The sequence below is a fragment of the Bos indicus x Bos taurus genome, chromosome 17, assembly GCF_003369695.1.
Source record: "Bos indicus x Bos taurus breed Angus x Brahman F1 hybrid chromosome 17, Bos_hybrid_MaternalHap_v2.0, whole genome shotgun sequence".
Classification (NCBI taxonomy): Eukaryota; Metazoa; Chordata; class Mammalia; order Artiodactyla; family Bovidae; genus Bos; species Bos indicus x Bos taurus.
This window is the reverse complement of record NC_040092.1, coordinates 9,194,244-9,221,262: the sequence shown is the minus strand read 5'-3', so window position 1 is coordinate 9,221,262 and position 27,019 is coordinate 9,194,244. Positions and strand designations below refer to the sequence as shown.

Genomic DNA, 27,019 nt, shown 5'->3' with positions numbered 1-27,019 from the left:
CATAATCAAATACCATCAAGTGTGGTTCTTCCACTACATTCCCTGCTGACAGGGACGGGGGTACTGGATAGTCAACTGAGCATCTCCAGGGCCCTTTCCACATCCGGCAAAGGAGGATGCTTCCTGTGAGCCTTCTTCCTGCAGCCTTGTCATTTCCCAGGGCCCGCACCAACTCTGGGAGGCGCCTTGGTTGTCCCCACTTGGCAGATGGGGAGGTCGAGGCTCAGAGACTTGCCAGATACCACAGCAGCTAACTAGAAACTGCTATGTTCCTCTCTACCTGGCACCCCCTCCCTCCCACCGTCTCTCAGCACAACCTCCCCTCGCCACCCAGGAGGCCAGCAGAAAGTTTCAGAGCTGCCAAAATGCCATCACGAAACCCAAGCGTATCCTCCTTCTCTACTTCTTTTTTTAAAAAATTTTGGCCACAACACGTAGCTTGCAGGATCTCAGTTCCCCGACCAGGGGTGGAACTCAGGTCATGGCAGTGAAAGCGCCAAGTCCTAACCACTGGACCGCCAGGGAACTCCGTCTCCTTCCCAGTTTCTACCCCCGAGAAATGAAAACACGTGTCCACACCAAGAACTTGTGCCTGGATGCACAAAGCGGCATTATTCATAACAGACAAAAGGCAGAAACAACTCAGATGTCCATCGGCTGAGGGAGGGACAAACAAAACACGGTCCGTCCAAACGGGGAACAGTATTCAGCCTTGAAAAAGGAACGACGCCCCGACACATGCTACAGTGTGGACGAACCTTGAAAACGTGACGCCGAGTGAAGGAGGCCGGTCACAGAGACCACGTGCTGTATGACCCCATTTACGTGGAACGCCCAGAAGAGGCAAATTCACGAGTCAGAAAGAGCAGCGGTCGCCAGGGGCGGTGTGTCTGTGTGCGTGTGTGTGCACATATGTGTGTGTCTGTTAACAATCGAGGAGTTCCCTTTTGGGGAAATGATGAAAATGTTCTAAAATGGTTGTACTGTTTGCAAAACTCTGTGCAGATACTGCTGCTGCTGCTGCTGCTAAGTCGCTTCAGTCGTGTCCGACTCTGTGCAACCCCATAGACGGCAGCCCACTAGGCTCCTCTGTCCCCGGGATTCTCCAGGCAAGAACACTGGAGTGGGTTGCCATTTCCTTCTCCAATGCATGAAAGTGAAAAGTGAAAGTGAAGTCGCTCAGTTATGCCCGACTCTTAGCGACTCCATGGACTGCAGCCCACCAGGCTCCTCTGTCCATGGGATTTTCCAGGCAAGAGTACTGGAGTGGGGTGCCATTGCCTTCTCCGTGTGCAGATACTGCAAACCATCAAATGATACACTTTGAATGTATGATTTATCTCTCACAGAAGCTGTTCCCCCAAAACCCTGGTGAGCGGACCCCTGCCCACGGTCTCTGTGATTCAGCCCCCGCACCTGGGCTGGAAGGAGGGCCCAGCTGGCGTACCCTCAGGCCTTCAGACCTCCCCCCAGAGCTGGGTAGGGCCATAAGGTCCAGCCCAGGAGGTAACACAAGGAGCCTCCAGTGGGGATGCTCTGGGCCCGTCCCGGAACCCATGCAGCCACTTAATCTTCATTCCACATTCCAGGCTCGGTGCTGGAGCTGGGGGCTTGGTGGAGAACAAGAAACTCTCCCTTCCTCCAGGAAGCTGATAGAGTGGGGCTGACAAGCACGCAGGAACAAAAGTCTGGTGTGACACTGCTACAACCCCAGCAAACACAGAGAGGAGGGCCCCTCCCCTAGCCTGGTACCGGGACCATCTCCCAAGGAGCGGACAGAGATGGGAAGAAACTCCAGGTGGAAAAGTATTCCAGTCAGAGGGAATAGCAGATGTGAAGGCCTAGAGGCTCAAGAGAGTGTGGCAAAGAAAAACAGGCCTTCCCTGGCAGTCCAGTGGTTAGGGCTCCAGATTTCCACTGCAGGGAGCGTGGGTTCAATCCCTGTTGGGGAACTAAGATTCCACATGGTGCGCAGAGTGCTGCCAAAAGAAAAAAAGGGAAAAAAAGAGAGAGAAAGAGCATGTATTCAGAAGAAGAAAGGGAGATGTGAGGGGGGACCCCTGCCTCTGTGAGGCCCTGCCTCTGTGAGGAGGGGGCTGGGAGGGTAGAGATGGAGCAGTCCACAGACCAGCCCTGAGAAGCCCCTTCCCAGAGGCAGAACGAGCTCCCAACCGCATCCCCTGCCTGTCGAACCTTCCGGGCTAGGGTGCTTGAGACCCCACGGGGGGAGGATATCAGGCCCGCATAGCTAGAATCCCCTAACCCCCTCCCCTCTCAACTTCTATGTCCCCGTCCCCAGCCGCCTCTCCCATGCCCTGAGTGTTAATTACAGCAGATGGAAAAGGCAAGACTAAATTTTAATGAGACAGCTCCAGGATGTCTTAAGTTGCATTTAAAAGCCCCAAAGTTTCCGTGACAGGGGAACCCATGTTTGTCAGGGTAAATATTTACAGCTCCACCTGAAAAGCTGGGCATGTTTTTCATGCAGGATTTTAACAATATAGATCACGCCACGAGTGAGATGCATATAAAGGGGAATGAAACCATGGGTGGTCACAGCCCCAGGCCCTGAATTATGGATATGAACCTGTCCCCAACTTTTTGTTTTTAATTAAAAAACCCTTTTGGGTAATTCCAAAGAGGTGGCTGTGGCTCAAGAGTCTCTTGCTTGTTCTCTTTAAGTATGAAATGTCTTTTTGGCTCCTTCCTATTTCAGGGATCAGAGAACAGGAGATGGGACCATTGGGATTAAGGAGGGGACGGGTCAGAGCTGGTGGGGCACTGAGTCCTGAGTCTCCTCACTGCCATCTGCTTCTCCCCTGCCCTACCTCTCAGCCAGACTGGTGACTGCCCACCTGCTATGTGCTGGAAGCTTCCCTCTCCATCATCTCTTGTTCAGTAGCTCAGGACTGTAGCACACCTGGCTCCTCGGTCTTCCACTGTCTCCTGGAGTTTGCTCAAATTCATGTCCACTGAGTCGTTGATGCCATCCAACCATCTCATCCTCTGTTGCTCCCTTCTCCTCCTGCCCTCAATCTTTCCCAGCGTCAGAGTCTTTTTCAGTGAGTTCGCTCTTCGCATCAGGTGGCCGAGGTATTGGAGCTTCATCTTTGTCATCAGTCCTTCTAATGAATATTCAGGGTTGAGTTAATTTAGGACTGACTGGTTTGATCTCCTTGCAGTCCAAGGGACTCTCAAGAGTCTTCTCCAACACCACAGTTTGAAAGCATCAATTCTTCAGTGCTCAGCCTTCTTTATGGTCCAACTCTCACATCTGTACATAACTACTGAAAAAACCATAGGTTTGACAAGACGGACCTTTGTCAGCAAAGTGATATCTCTGCTTTTTAATAAGCTTAATAGGTTTGTCATAGCTTTCCTTCCAAGGAGCAAGCGTCTTTTAAGTTCATGGTTGCAGTCACCATCTGCAGTGAAAACAAAACGTGTCACTGTTTCCACTTTCTCCCCTTCTATTTGCCATGAACTGATAGGACCAGATGCCACTATCTTAGTTTTTGGTATGTTGAGTTTCAAGCCAGCCTTTCACTCTCCTCTTTCACCTTCATCAAGAGGCTCTTTAGTTCCTATTCACTTTCTGCCATTGGAGTGGTGTCATCTGCATATCTGAGGTTATTGATATTTCTTCTGGCAATCTTGACTCCAGCTTGTGCTTCATCCAGCCCAGCATTTCGAATGATGTACTTTGAAGATAAGTTAAATAAGCAAAGTGATAAAATACTTTGTCATACTCTTTTCCCAATTTTGAGCCAGTCCATTGTTCCATGTCTGGTTCTAACTATTGCTTCTTGACCTGCATGCAGGTTTCTTAGGAGACAGGTAAGGTGGTCTGGTATTCCCACCTCTTTAAGAAGTTTCCACAGTTTGCTGTGATCCACACAGTCAAAGGTTATAGCATAGTCAATGAAGCAGAAATAGATGTTCTTCTGGAATTCTCTTGCTTTGTCTATGAGCCAACGAATGTTGGCAATTTGATCTCTGGTTCCTCTACCTTTTCTAAACTCAGCTTGTACATCTGGAAGTTCTAAGTTCACATACTGCTGAAGCCTAGCTTGAAGGATTTTGAGCATAATCTTACTAGCATGTGAAATGAGTGCAATTGTTCTATAGTTTGAGCATTCTTTGGCATTGCCCTTCTTTGGGATTGGAATGAAAACTGACCTTTTCCAGTCCTGGGGCCACTGTTGAGTGTTCCATCTCTCTTGCTGCCCACAATACCAGTGAGGTTGTGATCAGGATGCCTAGTGGACAAAGAAGAGGCTGAGTCTCAGAGACGGGAAGGGACAGGCCTAAAGTCACACAGCAAGCAGGAGGTAGAGCTGGAACTTGGACCAGGTCCAACTGACTCCAAGTTTCCTGCCTTGGTCACCTCCAGCAATGATGGAAAGGGGCTTGGAGTCTTCATCCCAGCCGCTGGAAGGGCCTGGTGAGAGATAGGACTCTCTGGGACCTTGATCAGCACAGACTCGAGATCCAGGGAGACAGGATCTCTGAGCATCTGTTCTTGGGGTGGGGGTGGAGAGGTGGGGGGAGAGCAGGCCAGGAGATGCAGGCTGGGAGATGCACATAGCTTGCCCTTGAGGAACACACAGCACCCTCCTCTCTGTTACTCTTATTTTCCCAGCCATCATCCCTCCTTCCATCTGCCATTCCTCCATGCACCTGCTACCTGGACCCTCATCTGATATTCACCCATCCATCCTTCCACTCATCTATTGTCTTCTTCATCCATCCATCTACCCATCTACCCTTCCATCCATCCACCTGTCCTTGCACTGATCTAATCTCCCATCCATTCATCCATCCATCTACTCATTCACCCTTCCATCCATCACCCATCCTCCATTCCTCCCATCCTTCCACTCATCTAAGCTCTTATCCATCCATCCACTCATCCACTGATCCATCCATGTATCCAGCCAGCCAGCCAGCCATCATCCCACTCATCAATCTCCCACCCATCTATCCACTCATCCACCGATCCATCTGTCTCCATCCAGCCAGCCAGCCATCCTCCCACTCATCTAATCTCCCACCCATCTATCCATCCACCCACCCATCTATCCGTTCTTCCTTCTATCCATCCAGCCAGGCTTCCACTCATCTCCTCTCCATTCATTCATTCATCCATCCACCCCCTCACCCATCCTATCCACCCATCTTACTACCCACCAACCATCCATCCTTTCACCCATCATGAAAAGGAACTGACACATCTCAAGCCAGTACTATGTGTCATTCAGTATGCCTCCCTCATCTAATACTAACAGCATCTCTGCCGAGTGAAATCTATCCCCTTCATTTTACAGATGGAGAAACGTTGCTTGCCTAGAGGGAATGGAAAGCTACTAATACACTTTCAGGCAAGGTAAGAGCACATTGACGGTGGAGTGTTTAGGCCAGGAAAGAGAGACCTTCCAGCTCCTGCCATGTGGGTGGGCTGCCCACTCTCCTCTCCCACCACCACCATGTATGAGCTCACCAGTCTCTTGCCCCTTGCTCCTAGGCCAGGCGGTGGCTGCCAGGGCCATCTCTCATCCCCAGAGTGGTGCAGCAACAGGCAGGCCCCTGAACACAGGGTGTCTATTGTGCCCCCAGGAGCACAGGCTTCTCATTGTCTGGAGGGAGCTGCAGGTGGGCTCCAGGCTGCTCCTGAAGCCCAGTGTCTGTCATCTGGCTTGGATTGTCACCATTGTGCGGCCACAGCAGCGCTTTGTCTCTGACAGCATTTCTCTCTTTGCCTCCCAGCCCTCCCCCACCCCACCATGGGGATTTGCACTCAGGAGGGTAGAGAGATTGAGGAGGGTGGGAGAGAGCACTGGCTTGGGAGTTCAGAGACCTCAAAATGTCACATCCTCTCTCTGAGCCTCAGTTTCCCCATCTGTAAAAGGGATAATCATGGGACTTCCTTAGTGACCCAGAGGGTAAGACTCCATGTTCCCAATGCAGGGGGCTTGGGTTTGATTCCTGGTCCACCAACCTAGACACCATATTAAAAAGCAGAGATATTACTTACCAACAAAGGTCCATCTAGTCAAAGCTGTGGTTTTTCCAGTAGTCGTGTATGGATGTGAGAGTTGGAATATAAAGAAAGCTGAGTGCCGAAGAATTGATGCCTTTGAACTGTGGTGTTGGAGAAGACTCTTGAGAGTCCCTTGGACTGCAAGGAGATCCAACCAGTCCATCCTAAAGGAAATAAGTCCTGAATATTCATTGGAAGGACTGATACTAAAGCTGAAACTCCAATACTTTGGCCACCTGATGCAAAGAACTGACTCATCAGAAAAGGCCCTGATATTGGGAAAGATTGAAGGCAGGAGGAGAAGGGGATGATAGAGGATGAGATGGTTGGATGCCATCACCGACTCAATGGTCATGAGTTTGAGCAAACTCCGGGAGTTGGGATGGACAAGGAAGCCTGGTGTGCTGCAGTCCATGGGGTCACAAAGAGTCAGACACAACTGAGCAACTGAACTGAACTGAACCAGAAACCAGATCGCACATACCACAACTAAGAGTTCAGGTGTTGCGACTAAAGATCTCGCGTGCCGCAAGGATGATCAAAGATCCTGCATGCCGCTACTAAGACCCGGTGCAGCCAAATGAAGAAAATGAATAAATAACAAGATAAATACTAAAAAATAAAATAAAAGATACATTTTTTAAAAGGGATAATCATTCCTGCCATGATCCATCCATATTGGAGACAACGGTAGGCTTCACAGAGGTTTTTCTGAGTACAGATTTGGTCTAACTCAGATTTGGTCTTTGCTGTGTGGCTGTGAGCAAGTTACTTGCTCTCTCTGAATCTGTTTCTACATCTGCAAAGTCAAAAATAAAAGAGGGCCTGCCCTCGAGGAGACCCAGTACACTAGGAGCTTGGCCCCGGGCCTGCACTGAGACAGAATCTGACATCTCCATCAGCATGGAGGCGGCGGCAGCAGCCCTCTGAACACCACAGAGCTCTCTGCCACGCAGGGCAGGCCACTGTTTCTGCTGCCCTTCCAAACCGTCAAGCCCTTTCTTAGGTCATCTCATGGCTCAGACCAGAGAAGTTAAGCAATCTACCTAGGGACACACAGCAAGGGGACAACGGGCAGGCTCATGGATCCTGTCCTGAGTTCCTTATCCTCCAACTCAGGAGGCTTCTGCTGTGCTGTGGGCACCGTGGGGGCAGAAGGTAGGCAGGGGCTCAGCATCTGAGGGTGCTCGAATGGGGGCGCTCCTGGCCTGGGCACATTTATTCATTGTGCTTGGTGAGGGCAGGCAATTGACTGAATCCCTAGTGTCGAACGGGCTTGGCTCATGGGAGCCAGATAAGTGGATGGGGGGAGTATCCTGTGGGGGCGCCACAGAGGGGCTGGCATGGAGGGCTCTGCCGCCGTTGCTGCTGAGGACACAGTTGCTGGTGAGAGGTGCCGCCTGGTATGGAGGGATGACAAGATGCCGTGGGGTCAGCCCTGCCCAGTAGCAGGCACTCTGCTCGGTGTGGCCAAGGACCACAGCCTCTGTGATCACTTCCCCCACTCGGGGGCCCAGGCCTCAGAGTCCATGCCTGGCTGGGTAGGGGGGTGGAGTGGCCGGGGCTGCACCTATGGGTGCAGCAACCACCAGGCTCTGCCAGCACCCAGAGCCCAGCACGGGCTTTCAAGCCTGGGAATTACCCAGTTACAGTTCCTCATAGAGATGGCAGCACGCAGACACAACGAGGTCACCCGACAGAGTCATGAGCCATGGATAAATGGTGCCACACAAACAGCTTGGGTCATGTGGCCAGTGCAACAGGGCCAGCGTCACCACAGTCAAGGCAGTGCCCACAGCATCCACGGGCGTCTCCTACCAGGCACAGAATCACACTCGGCATGGGACACACCCCATCTGTCACACAGGGACTCGAGTGGGTGCAGTGTCTGCAGGGTGCCTGCGCATGGATGCCCCTCAGGGATCCCCTGGCCTGGGGTGGGAAGCAGTACAGAGGGGAGGAGCCTGGCCACCCATACTCACACCCCCACCCCTCTGTGATCAAGGCTGGCTGGGTGGCCGCACCACCTTGGACGGGGACACCTGTATCTTACAGGGCTGACCATGCCCTTTCCCACTGGGTGAAATCTCTACAGGCCCAGGAGACAAGCCCACCGGAGACTGTGCCTCTGCAGACCACACTCAGGAAGGAGGCATCGTGAAATCCCCCCTCTAAGAGCCCTGAGCCCGCTTCCAAGCCTGGAGGGCCTCTCCCGAGGTCCATCTGAGGACCATCCTCCCAACACGATCCTGCCACCGATGTGAGCACCCCTAGGCCCGGGGGTGGTCAAGGGGAGGCTGTTTGAGCAGGCCATGTGGACCTGGGCAGGCTGGTGTCCCCATGGAGGGAATGAGGCCCCTCCAGTTCCAGACATGGCCCATGATGGGAAGAGAAGCCTGAAGGGACTGGCGCTGGGCATCCGTATGTACCCAATCCAGACCCCTGCGAGTGTCACAGGCAGGCCTGGTGGGAGCTGCACCCAACCCTCAAACCACTCTGCTCCCAAAGACAGCAAGAAGCCTTCTTGTTGCAAGGAGCCTTCCCCTCCCCAACAACTGAGATTCTGGGTGTGGGACTCTGTAGCCCCCCATCCTATCAGGCTCACGGCACTCCAGCCCTGCCATGGGACCTGCCATATGACCAAGGGATTATAAACTGGAGCCCGGGAGCCTGCTTGTCGACCCAAACACGGGTGCATAGAGGATGCAAGTGTACAGTTCACCCAGCAGACCTGAGCAGACGATCCCACCCAGCCCAGGGCTCAAGCTGGTAGAATCCAGGTCACCAGGAACAGCTCAAGACTTAGACATTCCATCAGGCTTGGGTTTAAATCAGGGCTCCAGGTGGTGTCCGCTGTGTGACATCTGGAAAACGAACGAGCCTCTCTGAGTCTTAGTTTCCATTCTTTTGGAGACTGGAGATAAGACCTGCCTCCCAGGGATGCTGTCAGGATGAAAGGCAATCACAGCTTTGCATCCTCCCTGTACCCATCTATATAGATGTCCTTGACCAGTCCCAGTTGAACGTCTGTTGAACGGACGATTTTAAAAGACTATCTGAAAAGTGGGGCCCAGAGGAAGCCGAAGACCTCCGCCCAGCCCCCAGCTCCCAAATCCCTCCCTCTGTGCAGCTGCAGCCCCTTCCCGGGGCGGGGACCCCCGGCACCCCCGCTCCGGGCCCCTCCCCAAGCCACAGGAGGCTCAGACACATGTTGGAGGGGGCATTATCTGTGCTCAGTTGACTGTAAACGTTTAAGCGGAATTGACTGTGTACTCAGCCACTTTCAAACACAACTAATCTTCATCGAGGCGACGGGAAGTGAAATATGTTATTGTCGGCAGCAGTAAATTACCCGTGCCAGAGCTGGCTCGTGAGGCATTACGGGCCATGGCCGGCGCACTCCTTCACCCAGCCGCCACCCGCCCGCAATTCATTACCGCAAACGGCCCTGGTCACCTCCTCACCAACTCGAGGGACATGGAGCCAGTTGCCAGCTGCCTGGGCCTGGGCCCCCACCCACCTTGGGCAGCAGGGTGACTAGCAGGCTGGAGGAGGGATGGGAGCAGGGTGGGGAGGGTCTGACTTAGCATTGCTCTGCCTCACCTCCCTGAGGCTGGGGCAGGAGCCCTGGGAGGACTCTTGGCCTTGGATTCTTAGAGGATTTTTGGAGGTCGTTGACCAGATGGGGCGACAGAGGCCCAGACAGGGACAGAGATTTGGTCCAAGGCTTGGCTCCATTGCCTTCTGAGCCTCAGTTTCTGCATCTGTAAAATGGAATGGTTCGTTCATTGTTTCACAGTGTTGCAGATCCCTTTAACATCTAGCCAACCGAAACAGCTGGGTTCCCGCATGGGCCTCTGCGTTTCAGTGTCACGATGTTTGGCTTTGGTTGAGGCAGAGGAAGAACATCTGACCTGTCACAGGTGTGTGCTAGAAAAACGAGTATTCTAACAGCCATCTCAGATGATTATGGATATTCTTCTTTGATATTAAACCAAAAGCCCTTCTGTGACTGTTCGCTAAAGGTTAGCTGTAACATGACATCTGAAACGACATCCATTAATTCTCCAGTTCCATTCAGGGTGCTCAGGACTGGTGCACTGGGATGACCCAGAGCGATGGGATGGGGAGGGAGGTGGGAGGGGGGTTCAGGATGGGGAACACATGTACACCCATGGCAGATTCATGTCAATGTATGGCAAAACCACTACAATATTGTAAAGTAATTAGCCTCCAATTAAAATAAATAAATTTATATTAAAAATAAATAACACAAATTCTGAATATGAGAAAAAAAAAACCCATTGGTTTATTCTGCACTTTGAATGGATCTTTTTACTTGCTTTGTAACATTCTGCATTGGTCATCAGGAATGTACTGGTTTACTAAATTATGTAGCTCTTCCAAATGTTGACATATTTCATTATACAATATCCAAAAAAAAAAAAAGTCACATTCACTATTACCACCCAGCTCTTCGAGAAGTCTTTTCCGTAGGAAGCTGTCAAACCCAGAGTGGCAGGTACAAGTTCTCCAAAATTCAGATTTTTTGCTTGAAAGTCAAATTTCATCATTGGCAACAAGTACTGTCAGCTGACAGGCAACTTTGTACATTTTCGAGAAAATGTCTGCCAAATCATCGAGCCTGCAAGGCTATAGTTTGGTCCGTGAGTCATTATTTAGAGTGAAAATGATGTTCCATGAAACATGTGGCTAGTGCAGCTCGCGACTCTGACAGTCACATGGCATTTTTCCGGGCCCTTCCTGGTGTGTTTCCTATTTTGTCACATGGAGTGTTCAAACAATGTGTACTCAAAAGTTGAGATTTTTAAAAATTAATAATTTTTATTTTTCATGAAGAATATTCGTAAGTGAAACTGGCTTTTGTATTTTTAGCAAAGGGAGTGTTCGGGATAAAGAATGCACCGTCGCTGTTCCACACTGGTGTCACTGCCATGCTTCTTCGTGCTGTGAAGCAGCGGGTTACCTGCCCAGCACGTTTACAATCAACACGGTGAAAAGGGGCAAGGAAGGATCTAGGATTATTATGAAAATGGTCTTGATCTCCCAGGCTCCCTGAAAGGTGTCCCAGGAGGTCTGTGGAGCACGTTTTGAGAACCACTGATCTAGGATGATTATCCCAGGGCCACCAGGGCTGTTGGAAAATGCAGATGAAGTAGGGTGGGCAAATGGTCCTTAATGAGCAGCTATTCATCAATCAGGTACCACCATCCCTGCCTTCATCATCAGGGGCCACGTCTGCATTCAGGGCGGAAAGTGTCCCCCCTTAATCCCAAGTCTAAATGAAGCTGCTAAAGGAAACCTTTTGGGTCTTTCGAGACTTTGTTCAAAGTCAAGTTCTTCCTGAAACAAGCCCTCAGTGGGGATCATGTCTCCCTCCTCTGAACCTTCAGTCCTCTCAGCATCTCCCTTTCAGCCTCACCTCACTCTCAGCATTTGCACTGGACACAATAAGCTCTCAACAGAAAGAAGTTGATCCAAAGAAATGAGGAGATGGCAATGTGACCTGGCCAGTGGCTGGGGCTAATCAGTGATCCAGTTAAAAGCAGCCAGAGGACCCCAGGAAGCTCTGCTATGGATCCCAGAACACGGGTGTAACCCCAAGAGCTGAGCACCAGGGAGCAGAGCCCCCCTGCACCCTGGGGGAGAGTGGGATGGGTGGGGCTTGGAAGAGATGAAGGGGTTACAAGTTCTCTGATGGCTGAGACAGAGACAACTGAGACCTTGATGAAACTTACACTTGGGGTCCTTCTCGCTATGTGACCTTTGGCGAATCACTTAACCTCTCTGGGCCACAGTGTCCTCATCTGTCAAATGAAGAGTATGGATCAATCTCTAAGAGTCCTACAGCTCCCAAATTCTCTGAGTCCATGATGCTTCAGTGCTAACACTCCATGATGTTGATTGACACTCCAACTTCCCATGAGAGGTGAGTCAAGCTTTCTGGGCACTGACATTTGAACATAGCGTGGCAATGACATTCAAATGTTCTGTGACATCACCCAGTGAGATCGACATCAAACAGTCTATAATGCTAACACGGTAAAAGACAGTACTCTGACATTCACACGGGTGGTGGCTGACATTGAATGCTCTATGACATCAGTGTGAATTGAGTGCCAGCTGTGTGCTGGTCTCGCCAACAGCCTGAGGAAAGCTGTGAATCCATAAACTGTCACTTCTCAGAACTTTCCTTTCCAGGAATCTAGACCCTCAAGATGGCACCAGAGAATGGCTTCCAGAGATATTGGCTGTCCTCATCTCCCATGGTCCATCCACTTATACAAAGGATTGATTTATCTAAACATAACACAAAAGCTATGACAAACCAAGCAGCGTATTCAAAAGCAGAGACAAAGGCCATGTAGTCAAAGCTGTGGTTTTTCCAATAGTCGTGTACAGAAGTGAGAGCTGGACCATAAAAAAGACTGAGTGCTGAAGAATTGATGCCTTCGAACTCTGGTGCCGGAGAAGACTCTTGAGAGTCCCTTGAACTGCAGGGAGATCAAACCAGTCAATCCAAAAGGATATCTACCCTGAATATTCATTGGAAGGACTGATGCTAAAGCTGAAGCTATGATACTTTGGCCACCTGATGCAGAGTCGACTCACTGGAAAAGATCGTGATGTCAGGAAAGATCGAAGGCAAAAGGAGAAGGGAGCAGCAGAAGATGAGATGGTTGGATGGCATCACTGACTCAATGGACATGAATGTGAGCAAACTCCAGGAGATAGTGAAGGACAGAAGCTCTTGGTATGCTGCAGTCAATGGGGTCACAAAGAGTGGGACACAATTTAGCAACTAAACAACAATGCAAAGCAACTTCCATACAAGTCCTATGGCCTCTTCCAACAAGATTCTGTTCCCCCCGGAACCTGGAGCCATCAGTGCTGTGGCCAAAGTCCCCTAAGATTTCCCTGCTCCCTGATCTCTACCCAGGGCCTTGCCAGCTGGACCATGCTGGTGGGCATCGAGGAGAAACCAAGGTTCGGGGGGAGGGGACCCTCAAAGAGCTGTTCCAGGAGGAATGTTCCGGGGCAGTGGCTCAGCCCCTTCATCTCTCTGGCTGGAGTTGGGGCTCCTGGGGGGCCTCTAGGGGCAGAAGAGACAGTCACCACAGGGATGCCCGCTCCCTCGCCCCAGGCCACTGCCCAAACAAAGATTCCAAGCCCTGATTGGCTTTGCCTCTCCTGCCTCTCTTATTTAAAAAAAAAAAAAGAAAGAAAGAAAAGAAATTCCTGCAAGTTGAACAATCCTTGTGTTGGATTTGGGAGATGTTATTCCTAGTGACAGACAAGGGCAATTATCTGCAATCCGCCAGCAGTTTTAGCCTAATTTCATTACTGCTGTGCAATTCTCCCTGAGCTGCTAGTCTATCAATGTCTTGCAGAACGGATTAGCGGGCACTTTCTTCATCTTCAAATGAATTTTAGCTGTCATGCCCTTGATGAATAGAGCAGGGACAGGCGGCTGACCTGGGCCTGGGAGTGGCCAGGGGGCGGCAGGCAGGCCGGCGGCCTCGGCTGGGGCCTGGCGGGAGGTGAGGTGGAGGGGAGACACCAGAGCCATCCAGCCTTCCAGGGCCCTCCAGGCACAGGATTTAGGGCTGTTTGGACCCACCAACTGGGGCTCTGCACATGAGCGACCCCCGGGCCCCAGGCTGAGGACCTGGGTGGCGGGTGGGGGGTCACCTAGAAGCATGTTGCCACCTGACCTCCGGTGCTCCAACCCCCAGCCCTCTGGGGGCCCCCTGCCACTGCAGCTCAGACTTTAGAAACTCTGGCTTTGAGTCTGCTTCCTCGGGACGCCGTGGACCTCACGGGAGCAGAGTCCAGTGCTGCCCTGTCCCTACTGTGTCCCCAGAGTCCAGCTCGGAGGGCAAGTGTTCACCACGGGACAAATGGCTCTCGCTTCGCTGCAGCCTGGGCCAAGAGTCTGGCATCGGCCCAGCTCATGGCAGGAGTCCAGCTGCTCTCGATGAGTGGGTGAGGCCACGGCGGCTGATTAGGAAGAGGGTGCTGAGCGAAGGAAGGGGATGCTGTGGGGACCACCCGCTGTGTGTCAGGCGCTGTGCAAGGTGCTCTGGCTGATGCGGCCTCAGTTAATTTCAGGGAGATGGAGGCCCTACGCCCGGGCACAAGCCCGTGGGGAACTGGAGGACCCAGGGCTGTCCAGCCATCCTCTCTGACTCCCCAGGGAGCACTGATTGGGAGCACTGGTGCGAAGTGAGACTGATGGGCGAGATGAGGCTGAATGGGGAGAGGGGAGAACCCCTGGCAGAGGTCATGTGGAACTCATTGTTGGAAACATGGGTGAACACCATGCCTGCTTGTGGACCCCCTTGTCCCAACTCCCATCCAAAACCTCCCCTCCCCACAATACTTATCCAAAGTCCTGGGAAGAGGGGCTGTGGTGTGGTGGTTTCTTTCCTTCTACCACCTGTCCATTCTCGACTTTCCTGGCCCAGCTCTGTGCCCTGGGAAGCTCCATGGGCTTCCCCACCCCCTGGCTTCCAGGAAGGATCAGAAGCTCGGGGTCGGGGGAGAGGGCGAATTCAGGGTACATCTGCCTCACTCTGCCTGCCTCGGGGCAGCATTCTGTGTCCCTTTGAGTCTGGGGCCTCGTTCCCTGGCTGGCTTGCACCTCTACGTACATAAATCCATGCACTGAACTCTCCTCATTGGTACACCCAAGTGAGATGGCAGGTCCCACCGCCGGATGCTGTGGGATGCTGCAGGATGCAGATGGGAATCCTGCCCACGGCTGCTCTGTGCTGACACTGGGCTGGGCCTTGGGCATCCCCTGGCCCATTGGAAACTCCCAATGGGCTCAGTGGGGTGTGTGATTTTCAGAGGGGAGCGCTGGGGCTTAGAGGGGTCAGGAGACTGGCTGGGGCACCCGGCAGGGAGGCGGGGGAGTAGGGACCTGAGCCATCCTTCAACCAACCCGTCACCTTCTCCCCAGGGCTGCACATACTCACCTTTTCACGTGACCAGAACCTAGGGCAGCAGAGGCCTCTTGGAGCCCTTTGCTGATGATGTCTCGGAAACACCAGATGCTCAACTTTGTTCTTAAAAGGCCATTTTGGGGAACGTTTTCTGTTTCCTTGGCCCCCGCGGGCCGCCACGTCAGCAGAGGGAAGCTGAGGCCGTGAGAAGAGGGGTCCCTCCACAGCTGCTGCCTCACTAGCCTCTACACCGCTTTTCCCCGACACCTCCCAAAGCTTACAGGAGAAGAAGGAAAGTCCCTGACTGGGGGCAGCCCAGACCCCCATTTTACAGGTGGAGAAACTGAGGTTCAGAGAGGTAAAGGGACTTGCTCAAAGCCACCAGGAAGTCACACAGAGCTCGGCCCCCACCCAGGAAGTTGAGCAGCAAGCCCCACCCCTCCCGGGGCTGGAAAGCGAGGCTCAGACCTGGCCTTCCTCCCTGCTTTCAAGTTCTGGTTCTTCCTCCAGGCGCCCAGGAGTCAGCCCCAAGTGTATCGATTGCCAGGGCAGCCTCGAGTCAACGCAGTGCACTTTGCTAATTAATCTTTTCCAGATAATTGCAGGAAATTATTGGTGGGTGTGAAGTGGGGGTGGAGAGGCAGACTCTTTCCCCACCTGCCCAGAGTGGCCCCTGGGCAGAGGCCAGGATGCCCTCCTGGACCCTCTGCCCAGCCTCCCGGCCCTTGCCTGCTTCTCTCTGCCTCAGATTTGGGGCAAATGAATCCTGCTCCCTCCTGCCCAGACCCCTTCCGAATCCTCAGCCCCGCCTCCCTCCGGTCAGCTCTGCTAGCACTTACACCGCTCTGGGATGCCGCAGGAAACTCTGGAAGCAGTGATGGTCCCAGATTCAAATCCTGACTCTGGCAATTCCTAGCTGTGCAACTTCCGGCGAGTTGCTTAACCTCTCTGAGCCTCAGCTGAAAAGCAAAAGAGTACGATTTGCATCACAGGCTGCTCTCAAAGATGAAGCCAAAGAAGGCATTTTTATACTGATGGATTGTGACCTCTCTGAACAATAATAACTCCAACAACAACAGTCAATGCAAAGCAGGGGCTTTGCCATGTTCTGAGTGTCTGAGAGGTGCTATTATTATGCCCATTTTCTAGAACGGGAAACTGAGGTCTTGAACTAATATCACACTGACAGTGAGAGGCAGAATCCGGCCTGGGACGCCCCTCACTGCCCCACACGGTGTCACCAAACCCAGCAAGGTTCCCGCCACAGAGCAGTGTCACTGGGAGCAAGCCCTCCACATGCTCATCTCAGAAGCCGGGGACACCGGCCATGGGTGGTAGGGAGATGGGGTGGGATCCCAGGGGTGGCACAGGCCTTAGAGGCACCCATGGCTCCCCACTCCAAGTTCCTTGCCCTAAAACTCTAGCCCACCTCAAGGAGCCTGAGAGATCCATCGGAGCCCCCCACAACCCAGGGGCCTTCCCCAGGCCCCACAGTAATTAATCATAACTGGACACTTCAGAATAAAACTTCCCATCTCTTTGGGGTCTCTTTCTCCCAGATATCATTTAATACATCATCTCGCCAGGCTGTATATACCTGCTCCTAATAAACCTCTAAGACTTTAATGAACTAAATAGCAAATTACTTTTTTATTCAAGAATGAAATTTCATCATATTCATAATTCATATTTTATTTCAGACATCTGCTGCTGATTACATTACATTTAACTAAAATTAGATGATGCTCAGAATGCAATTAAGGCTCTGCCAAATTCTTCGGCCCACCGATGCCGGCGCAGCACAGCGGGGGCCGCTAGGAACCTAATATGTAATTAGGAGCTATTTTCTAGCTGTTTTTAAAGTCTGAAAATTAGCTGCCTTTATTAATCACACAGACAAATATAAAGTGGAACCAACGCTCGCTGAAATTTCTAAAAGGGATTTTTTGTTTAATTATACACCGCAGAGGGCCGCCACTCGTTCTGCATGTTGATTTGTTGTGCGCTGACATTTTGACAACTGGTTTTCAATTTGTCTGTCGTAGTTAGGCAACAACAAAGCTGACGGTAATACTTTAACTTTCAAAACCTTCCGTGTGCCAGGGAGAGGGAGAATGGCGTGCCTCGCTGCGGGGCCTGCGGCTCGGGCTCTCGAAGCCACGGGAGACGGAGACGCAGGGAGAAGGATGGGCGGGGACCCGAGGGCTGAGTGGAGTGGTGGCGGAGCACTGAATGGGAGTCCAGTGGCCAAGGCGCAAGCCCTGCTCTGGAGACCAGCTATACGAGGAAACCCTTTCCTCTCTGGGCTTCTGATTCTTCTTCGTGGAGGGGTTGACAGCCTGAGATCCTTTAAGAAGCTCTTAGGTGCAAGATTTCCCTAGTGGTCCAGTGGCTAAGGGGCTTCCCAGGTGGACGAGTGGTAAAGACCTGCTTGCCAATGCAAGAGTCCTAAGAGACGCTAGTTCAATCTCTGGGTGGGGAAGATCCCCTGGAGAAGGGCACGGCAACCCAATTCAGTATTCTTGCCTGGAGAATCCCAGGGACAGAGGAGCCTGGCAGGCTACAGTCCGTGGGGTCACAAAGAGTTGGACACGACTAAAGTGACTTAGCAGCACCAGTGGCTAAGACTCCATGCTCCCAATGCAGGGGGCCTGGGTCCAATCCCTGGTGAGGAGACTAAGATCCCTCATGCCACAACTAAGACCCAAAGCAGTCAGATCAGTAAATTAAAATAAATATTAAAAAAATGAAGCCTTTAGGTTATAAAATTCTGTCTTCTTTTCACTGTGTGCCAGACCCTGTGTTAAGTGTACTCCGTGAGCGTTATTTAGCCCCTGGACCTCACGAGGGAGACCTTTTATTATCTCATCCTACAGAGGATGAAATGTAGACTCAGTGACATTCGGCAACTTTTGCTGGCCAGCAGGTGGCCACCAGAAACTCATGCACTCCAGGACGTGTTTGAACTGGAGCACCCACCGGCCTCACCGGGTGGTCCTGAGCGGGGGTGGCTGTCCAGCCCTTGTTCCCCATCTGTGAGGCATGGACTTGGGGAAGCAGCCTTTCAAGGTCTCAGGCTGATGCTGTGGGCAGCCGACCTTGCCCTTTCCCACCAGGTAACTGACAGCCCTGCCTGGAGCCCTGCTGGGGGTCAGGAAGGGGGAGCGCAGAGGAGCCATGGCATGGAGGAGAACAGGACCCCTTGATCGGACCCTCAGCCTCTGAGTTCACTCTGTGGCCTGAGCTCACCTCGCCATGTGGCCAATGCCTCCCAGCGACGTCAAGAAAGTCCTGGGAGCAGAGTGGCTGCTGATGGGCCCATTCCACCCTACACAAACAACAACCATGGTAATAGCAGCCAGCTTTCCCAGCGTGCAGGCATCATGACACTTTTGACGCCTGCACCGTCCCACTGACCCGAAGAGGAGGTCCACAGTCAGGCTTGGCACCTCAGCCTGGGTTCAGACGCAGCCTCCAACACGTCCCAGCCGTGGAGGCACGGCCAGGCTTCCCCCTCTGAGTCTCAGGCCCACACCATGACGGTGAGGTTCCTGACGGCACCAGATGACGCCTCGGACGTTGAGGCCGCATGTTACTACCCCATTGGACAGACGGGGCTGTTGAGCCTTTGCAGGGTGAAGGACTTGCCCTCAAGCGCAAGGCTGGGCTGAGAACCACATCCCAGTGGGCTTGATTGCATAGCCTGGCCCATCGGGTAGGACTGGAGGAGGGCGCAAGGACCTGCCATGGGGTCTGGGCTACCCATTTGGCCACTGTGGCTATTTCCAGGGGCCCTCAGGGTGCCTCCCTCTCCCTCCCTCTGGCCACCTAGATCAGGGATGCCATGCAGGCCTGAAGCCCAGGCAAGGCAGATCACACAACAGAAATCTGCCACTGCTGTCCCCAGCCCAGCGGAACCAGCGCCCACTGCCTGACAAAACCAGTTTTGGGGAACCAGCCCTGACTCCCCTTCTGCCCCCAGGCTCTGCTGATGAAAACGCAACCAGAGAAAAGGAGGTTTTTCTTTTTTTTTTTTTTTGGATGACAATGAAACTGTCAATAAAATCTCAAACGCAAAGCTAAGCGACAACTGTTTCACTTCCTCTGACAGCTGAGACTGCTGGGGAGGGAACGGTGATAGGCATCTGCTGACATCGACAGGGCTTCCCGGGAGAGGCCGTCCCCGGAGATCTGCCCGGCCCGGGGGGCCGTTCAGCCTGGGGTGGCTGCGGTTGCCAGAGGAGCCGGGGTCAACCACGGAGGAGAGGCTGGACGTCCGGACTCCGTCCACTCTTGTGTTCACCCCACGACTCCCCTGCAAGCTACGACGTAACATCAGGCTCTGTGCCAGGGACCACAGACGCAGAAAGAAACCAGGAAGACTGCTGCCCTGAAGCATATCATGAGTTCATGCATCCCCCCCACCACCAGATAGATGAAGTCCTGACCCCTGGTACCTCTGAAGATGAGACCTTATTTGCAAATGGGGTTTTTGCAGGTGTCATCAAGTAAGAGGAGGTCATGAGGGTGGGCCCGAATCCAGTGTGACTGGTGCCTTTATGAGAAGAGGAAACGTTGTGTGCTTTGCAGAGTGATTTTTGGGGTTTTGTGGCCACACTGCACGGCATGTGGGGGTCTCAGTTCCCCAACCAGGGACTGAGCCCATGCTCCCTGCACTGGAAAGCAGAGTCTTAACCAGCGCACCACCAGGGAAGTCCCTGGAAATGTCTGAGAAGACAGAGACACACAGAGAGGAGACGGCCAAGGGAATGACAGAGGCAGAGATCCGAGGCAGGCGGCTGTGATCACGCCCAGGAATGCCAAGGACTGCTGGCCACCACCAGAAGCTGGAAGAGGCGAGGAGTCTCTACCTAGAGTCTCAGAGGGAGCGTGGCCCTGCTGACACTTTTTTCTGACTGTGCCGGAGCTTAGCTGTGGCACATAGATCTCTGATCTTCCTTGTAACACGTGGGATTTTCAGTTGCAGGATGTGGGATCTAGCTCCCTGACCAGGGATCAAACCTGGGCCCGCTGGTAGGGAGTGTGAAGTCTTAGCCACCAGACCACCAGGGAAGTCCCCATTCATTCACCCTTCGCTCCTATCAGGTACCGTGCTAACTTGGGGAGGAGGTGGCAGCTGAGAAGACAGCTAAGGTGACTGCCCTTGGAGAGCTGGCAATTGCCTGGGGAGATGGCAATCGACTCAGGTGATGTCACGGCAAGTGATAGCAGTTTGGAGAGAAAACAAAGGGAGACATGGTGAGGGGGGCGTCGTTCCAGGCAGAGGACACAGCAGAAGCAGAGGCAGAGGCAGAGGCCCTACAGCGGGACTCACTCCATCACCATCACATCCCATTCTCCTTCTCACCTGTCTGGTCCTCCCATGTCACACTGGGGGGGAATCCTCGTTTATTTGGCTTCCTGAAGGCAGGCCCAGGGCCTTATGTCCTCAGTGATACAGACCAGCACCTGGCACAGAGCTGTCCGTCCCTCCATCATATTTGTTGGGACTTCTCTGGCAGTCCAGTGGTTAAGACTCTGCGCCTCTACCACAGGGGGCACAGGTTGGATCCCTGGTTGAGAAACTAAGATCCTGTAGCCAAAAAAAAAAAAAAATAGTCGTATTTGTTGAGTGATACACCAAGGGAGGTGGGCTTCCCAGGTGGCTCACAATGGTAAAGAATCCGCCTGCAATTGCAGGAGGTAAAGGAGACATGGGTTCGATCCCTGGGTTGGGAAGATCCCCTGGAGTAGGAAACAGCAACCCACTCCATATCTTTGCCGGGATAATCCCATGAACGGTGGAGCCTAGTGTGCTAGCCCACGGGGTCACTGAGTCAGACATGACTGAGCATGACTGAGCATGCACGCATGCATGCCAAGGGAATGCACAGGTACTGGGTTAAATGGCCCACACCTGTCCCCGCAGGTCATCCCTCCTCCCCACCTTCATGAAGACGATGGAGTCGCTTGTCTCCCATTTGCCAGATGACTAAACTGAGGCTTGCACGTGGCAGAGCTGGATTTAAACTCAGTTCTCCCTGGGCCCTTTTGCTCCCCTGCGCAGGCCCGGCGAGGGCGTGAGAGGGGCATGGGGAGTGTGGCAGGGTAGCAGGCCCCTATCCCCCCCTCCCCACCGCCCCCGTCCACCCCCCCCCCACCCCACCGTCCCCCGCAAAGGCAGCAGGTCATGAAGAACAGTGCTGCAGGCTCCATAAATAACCCGGGTCCCTGGGCCCTGCCTGTGGTTTAGCCGCGGAGAGTGTGTGTGTGTATTACAAACAGCTCTAATCCCCTGTCAGTTAAACTGGATATCAGAGGAGACAAGCTTCCGAGCGGGGAGGCCTAATTGAATCGAATTGAAAAGGCGGAATGGGCGGCCGCGATGCTGGGAGGGAGCGGCGCGCGCAGCTGCCGGGGGCCTCCCCTGCCCGGGCCGGGCGGCACCGCAGCCCCCGCCGTAGGGAGCGGGGCTTGGAGGGCATCGCGGTGGCGGGGGCGGGGGGCCGCGCCCCAGCCGCGGTACCCCGCCCCCTCCGGCCTCCCCTTTATCTGCTGGCTCTGCCATTTTCTCTCCATCGCTGACCCTTTTTCTGTTCCCTCTGTTATCTCGAATAATGTCACTGCCTCTTTAGAATCTATTCATCAGAGCAGAAAGAAGCCAATGCTGACACTGATAAAAAAAAAAAAAAATACCATCTGTGCCTGATGGGGAAGCGCTCTCAGCCCAACCTCTGGCGCCCGCGCCCGCCCCCGCCACCCGCCCGACTGCCATTCGAGGGGGCGCCCGGGGTAATCAGATTCCGCGGGGGCGGGGTGCCCGCCCACAGGTGGGCCCCCTGCTCCCCAGCTCACTCTCCGGAGCTCAGCTGAGCTGGGGAGACGGGCTCTGAAAGAGGTCTCAACCCCGGCAGTTTTCCAGCTGCAAAAGAGTCGGATTTGACCCTTGGGGGTTTTAAAAATTGATTTGCAGTCTTTATTATTTTATTATTATACCCTCCAAAATTTCCAGATTTCTGAATTCTCTTTAAAAACTAAATAGAAAGGTTGGGTGACTGTGGACCGGCCACCCCGCAGGGCAACAACTGTCTGGAGCTTTGGGGGGGGGTGCTGCCCCCTCCCCGGGGCCTGGCTGGTTGGTGTCGCCTGGCTGGCCCCTGGAGGCTGTGAACTTGAGACCCCTGGGTGGGTAGGGTCCCTCAGAGTGGGGCTGAGGGGCACATGGAAGACCCCAGGGCACTTTTCATGGGACTGAAAACAATATCCTTAGAAATACTCAACCAAAGCCCAGAGAGGGAAAGCCACAGGGTTAAGTCACACAGCATTTCAGAAATCTCCCAGGTCGCGGGTAGCACTCTTCTCAACCACATGAGGCAGCTGGGGAGATGGAGGGTCTTGATTCTGCCCCCCATCCTTCCCTGTCCCTGCTCCCCAGCAAAGCAGTAAAGACGCCTGCATCTGTGTGCTGTCCCATCACCCCTCCTGGGAGCAGGCTCTGCTCCAAGCCCCCTAAGGCATCAAAGGATGTACCAGCATCCAGTCTTCTCTCTCCTGGAGCAGGACGTCCCGTCGGCAAAACCCAGCCACGCCAGGCAAGGAAAGTGGAAGAAACCCCAGGCTTTGGAGTCAGATGCTTCCGGGCCCCAGTCCCAGCTTGGCCACCTCAGAGCTGTCCCGTCACCTCTCTGAGCCTCAGTTTCCCCACCTCTAATAACAACAAGAGCTGATGCATCTTGGATGCTCACTCCAGGTACTAGGCTCCAGGCCAAGTGTTTGATGTACACTGTGACCTAGCATCCCCACTTTACAGACGAGGAATCGGATGCCCAGACAGGTGACGTGGCCACTGCAAGCCCCACAGCTGGAGGTGATCCAGCCACAGAACAAGGCTAGACCTGTCTGAGCTCAGAGACCACAAAACGGTAATCACTGGGAAGATGAAACCAGGGCATGAGGGCAAGCTCCTGGCAGAGTGAACGAGCCCTGTGATTTCTATGGATGGAAAAACTCAGGCCCAGAGAAGGCAAGAAACTGCCTCAGTTCACACCGTAAGCTGCCTTTTGGTTTTCTCTTCACAGCCAGAACATCTTAGGAAGATCACAGTCCTTGGTGTCTAGAGACCCATCTCAAGGCCTAGCTTCTGCACTTGTTGACTTCATGGCCTGGAGCAGGGACTCCCTCTGGGGGCCTCAGTTTCTTCATCTGTAAAGTGGGGCTCACCCTACTTTCCTCATAGGCTTCTTATGCCTCACGGATACAGGTGGAGAGAATGAACGTGAAAGTATCCAGAACCACAGACCAGCGAGCCGACAAGAGGAGGAGCAGCCCGTATCGATCACCCAGCTTCCCCAGGGCTCTCTGCCCAGTTCCTGGCATATATATACACATGTGTACGTGTGTGCGTGCTCAGTCGTGTCTGAATCTTTTGAGACCCCATGGACTGTAGCTGTCCATGGGATTCTCCAGGTAAGAACGCTGGAGTGGGCTGCCATTTCCTTCTCCAGGGGATCTTCCCGACCCGGGGATCAATCCCGTGTCTCCTGCCTTGGCAGACAGGTTCTTTCCACTGAGCCACCTGGGAGCCCCCTTGGCATGTGTAGGTGCATATTTGATATCTGCTGGATGAACAGCGTCCAGGAGCTCAGGGGCCAGAATTCGCCGACAGCCCTGGGCAGCCATGGGGAGGAGGGCAGCCCCATTCTCTCTGGGCAGGGAGGATGCCCTCATCCCAGGAAAGCATCTGCGGCGGGGGACACCTCCTCAGCCAATGCATTATGCAAATGCGTCGAAATGGATGTTTTCCCTATCAGATTTAAAACATTGTGCGAGAACAGACCCAGTTAATCTCCTGTGCCAGGGGGGTTTGGCAGAGCAGCCTGCCAAAGAGGCCCAGTTCCCATCTCTTCCCATGTGTGTGTGATTAGGCAGCCTCCCGCTCGGTGAGCTCAAGAGGGTGGGTGAATGCATGCGTTCAGGCCTCCCCATCCCTTTCTGCTGCTTGGAGGGAGGTGGGGGTGGCCCAGGAGCCGGTGTTGGCAGGACCACGGGTGGGGGGGTGGGGGGCCCAAGGTGTGTGGGCAGCACCGAGGGCCAAGGGGGCTGGCGGGGTGGGCTGAGCCGGCATTTCTGGGGCAAGTGTGACAACAGCAGAGCAGGGGCTGGAGGGGGACTTGGGGGGGTCACCTCCCGGAGAAACAGTCCGCCACAGCAGCTAAGAGCAGGGCCCGGGGGTCACGCAGACCTGAGTTCAACTTCCACTCTGCCACTTGCTTGCCTCGGAGCCTCAGGCAACTCACTTCCCTCTGCTGGGCCTCAGTTTACTCATCAATGGATGGGAACCTCCCTGTCTCACCTCCCCGAGGGGATTCACAGGGAGAAGTCACCTCAAGTGCTAGGCTCCGTGCTAGGCATGGAGCAGGTGCTTGGGACAGCTGCTTTTGGCCTCTTGGGAGCTGACAGAGCCACGGGGAGGGGTGTAACTCGCAATGACCAGTGCAGAAGATGGGACGTTCCGCAGGATGGCCGGCCAGGTAAGGCACGTAATGAAGAGAAAAGGGGTGTGTGTGTGTGTGTGTGTGTGTGTGTGTGCAGGACAGCAGTGCTAGCTTAAGAGAGAATTCAGGGCTGTAACAGTCAGATGCATGGTCCTGGACAGGATTCTGGACATTTAGGAGACAATTAGGAGGAAATGTGCCTATGCTCTGGGCATTGGAGATGAAAATGTATTGTAAGCATGTTGCTATGCCCCTCTGGGCCTCACCTTCCTCACCTAAGCTGATGATTGAGCTTGGCACAGAGTAGGTGCTAAGAGACAGCCCAGGAGTGGTCCAAAATGAGCTGGAAAGGCAGGCAGCACTGCAGAAGGGGCTGTGTGCTAGCTTTCTTTTTTTAAAAAAGAAAAAGCTTTGGCCAGAGAACAAGGATGAAAAGAGGGACCTTGAGAGGCAAAGGGGCGGGGCCGAGACCACTCAGACGGGCAGCGTGGCGGCCAGTGGTCCGCAGGAGCCAGTCTCAGAGAGAAGACATCCTCACTGACAGGAAGAACCAGGGTGCAACCGCAGCAGCTGCTCTGTCAGCAGGGATCACAGTGTCTGCTGCCCGTCTCCCACGGCGAGACCTCTGGCAGAGTGGAGAAATTTCCTGTGAACTTCAGGCTGTGAGGGTGGGTGTGAAATCGGCTGCAGAGGCTGGGAGCTGCTCCAGATGCTGACTTGAGAAATTGCTGTCCTCGGGCTGGTGGACAGGGCACGGGGCTGTGCCACCGCATCTTTGAGGAGGAAGCCAGGAGGCTGGAAAGCCAGTTGGCATTCTCTAGGGTTTCCCGAACAGCAATCCTGGGTCTCCACCTAGGGGGTTTGAATCAACAGGACTGGGCGCTTCTTATTAGCTCTGTGCACCATTCTGAAACTTCTGGACCCTGAGAGACACCCTTGTTTCTCAGTTCAGGACAGTTATAATAAGGTGCGTTGGACTTCCTGGGGGTCCGGTGGTTAAGACTCCTAGCTTCTACTGTGGGAGGTGCAGGTTTGATCCCTGGTTGGGGAAGTTCTGTGTGCCACGTGGTGCAGCCAACAATTATACTAATCATAATAGTGAGTGTTTTCTGAGTGCTTACAATGTGCTAGGCACCGTGCCAAGGGTGTACGTGCGTTTTCTCATTCAATCTTCATGGAACTCTATAAGGTGGGCGTTACTATGATTTCCATCTTCCCGATGGGGAGCCCGCAGCCCCGAGAGTAGAGGTCAAGTGGCGAGTGGCTGACAGAGCGAAATGGGGACCCAGGTAGAGGTGAGCTCTTGGCAGCCTTAGGCAACATCTAGTTCAGTGACGTCAGTCCTGGCTGCACATTAAAATCACCTGGGAACTTGTGAAGACCACTCACGATTGAGCCCTTCTAGATGTGTTAAATCAGAAGAGCTGGGGGTGGGGGGAGGCATTTGGGGGTGGTTTCTAGGCGTGGCTGGGAGTGAGAATGCCATACCAGGCAAAACGAGAAGGGCAAGGCTACAAATGCAAATCGCCTGCAAATGTGACATCAAAGACAGGTGGCCAGGAGTGGGGGCCCCCAGGCCCATATGGTGGCCAGTGATGGTGGTGGCTGGGGTGAGGCTGCAGGCCAAGGCGTGCCAGGTGGCGGCTTCAGTGGGGCAAGGGTAACGGGTTGGCTCATGCTCCAGGAGAGACACCTGGTCCCCAGGGAGGAAGAGGGAGGGTCTCAAGGAGCAGATAGGTTCTGGGGCCTCGGCCTCTGGACACCCTCCTCACAGGCCCACGTCCCGCAGTGCGGGGATGCTGTCAACCAGCATCAGCCCTGAGAACGCATCGTGTAGCCCTGACTGCTCACTCAAATCGTGTGGGGAGCTTGTGGAAAACACCCAGGCCCAGGTCCACTCTGACCAAGTACATCAGCGTTCACAGGAAATCAGGAGCCCGAGCGTGGAAAACAGCAAGAATCACAACAAACCTGTGTTCAGGCAGAAGCACAGAGGGGCAGAGGGCTGGTGTTGGAGTCAGACCGTCTGACGTGGAATCCTGCTTTGGATGCTGCTTAGCTGTGTGGCCTTGGACGAGTTTCTCGACCTCTCTGAGCTTCAGTTTCCCGATCTGTAAAATGGGACTAGCAATTAATTATTCTCCAAGATTGGGAGTAGATAAAAAGAGATGACTGAGGAACAGTACTTAGGACAGTGCCCCACACGTAGTAAAACCCGGTACTGATATCATTTTATGTATTGTTTTGAAGGCCGGAGACAGGTCAGTGATGCCGGGGTCATTTTCACACGTTAAGCTGAGGCAGACGTTCTTCCCAGTGCCAATTCCTGGCAGTGACCCCAGGCAGAACCTAGAGAGACAGAACCCTGATATGTGTGGGAGGGTAGAGAGACTGCTCTAAGACCGCTCTTACCCACCCTCCCCTGAAAGTCAAAGTGATGTCCCTCAGTCGTGTCCGACTCTTTGCGATCCCATGGACTGTAGTCTACCAGGCTTCTCTGTCCATGGGATTTTCCA

The 27,019-nt window shown here is 53.6% G+C and overlaps 1 long non-coding RNA gene across 1 annotated transcript; it reads right to left on the bottom strand.

Annotated features, from left to right (window-relative positions):
* Positions 1-24,877: 24,877 nt before the first annotated feature.
* On the bottom strand, positions 24,878-27,019 carry LOC113875106. The gene is made up of 2 exons (XR_003506160.1): positions 26,475-27,019; positions 24,878-25,128 (listed from the first exon to the last, which is right to left on the bottom strand). It is a non-coding gene; the product is annotated as an uncharacterized LOC113875106 (long non-coding RNA).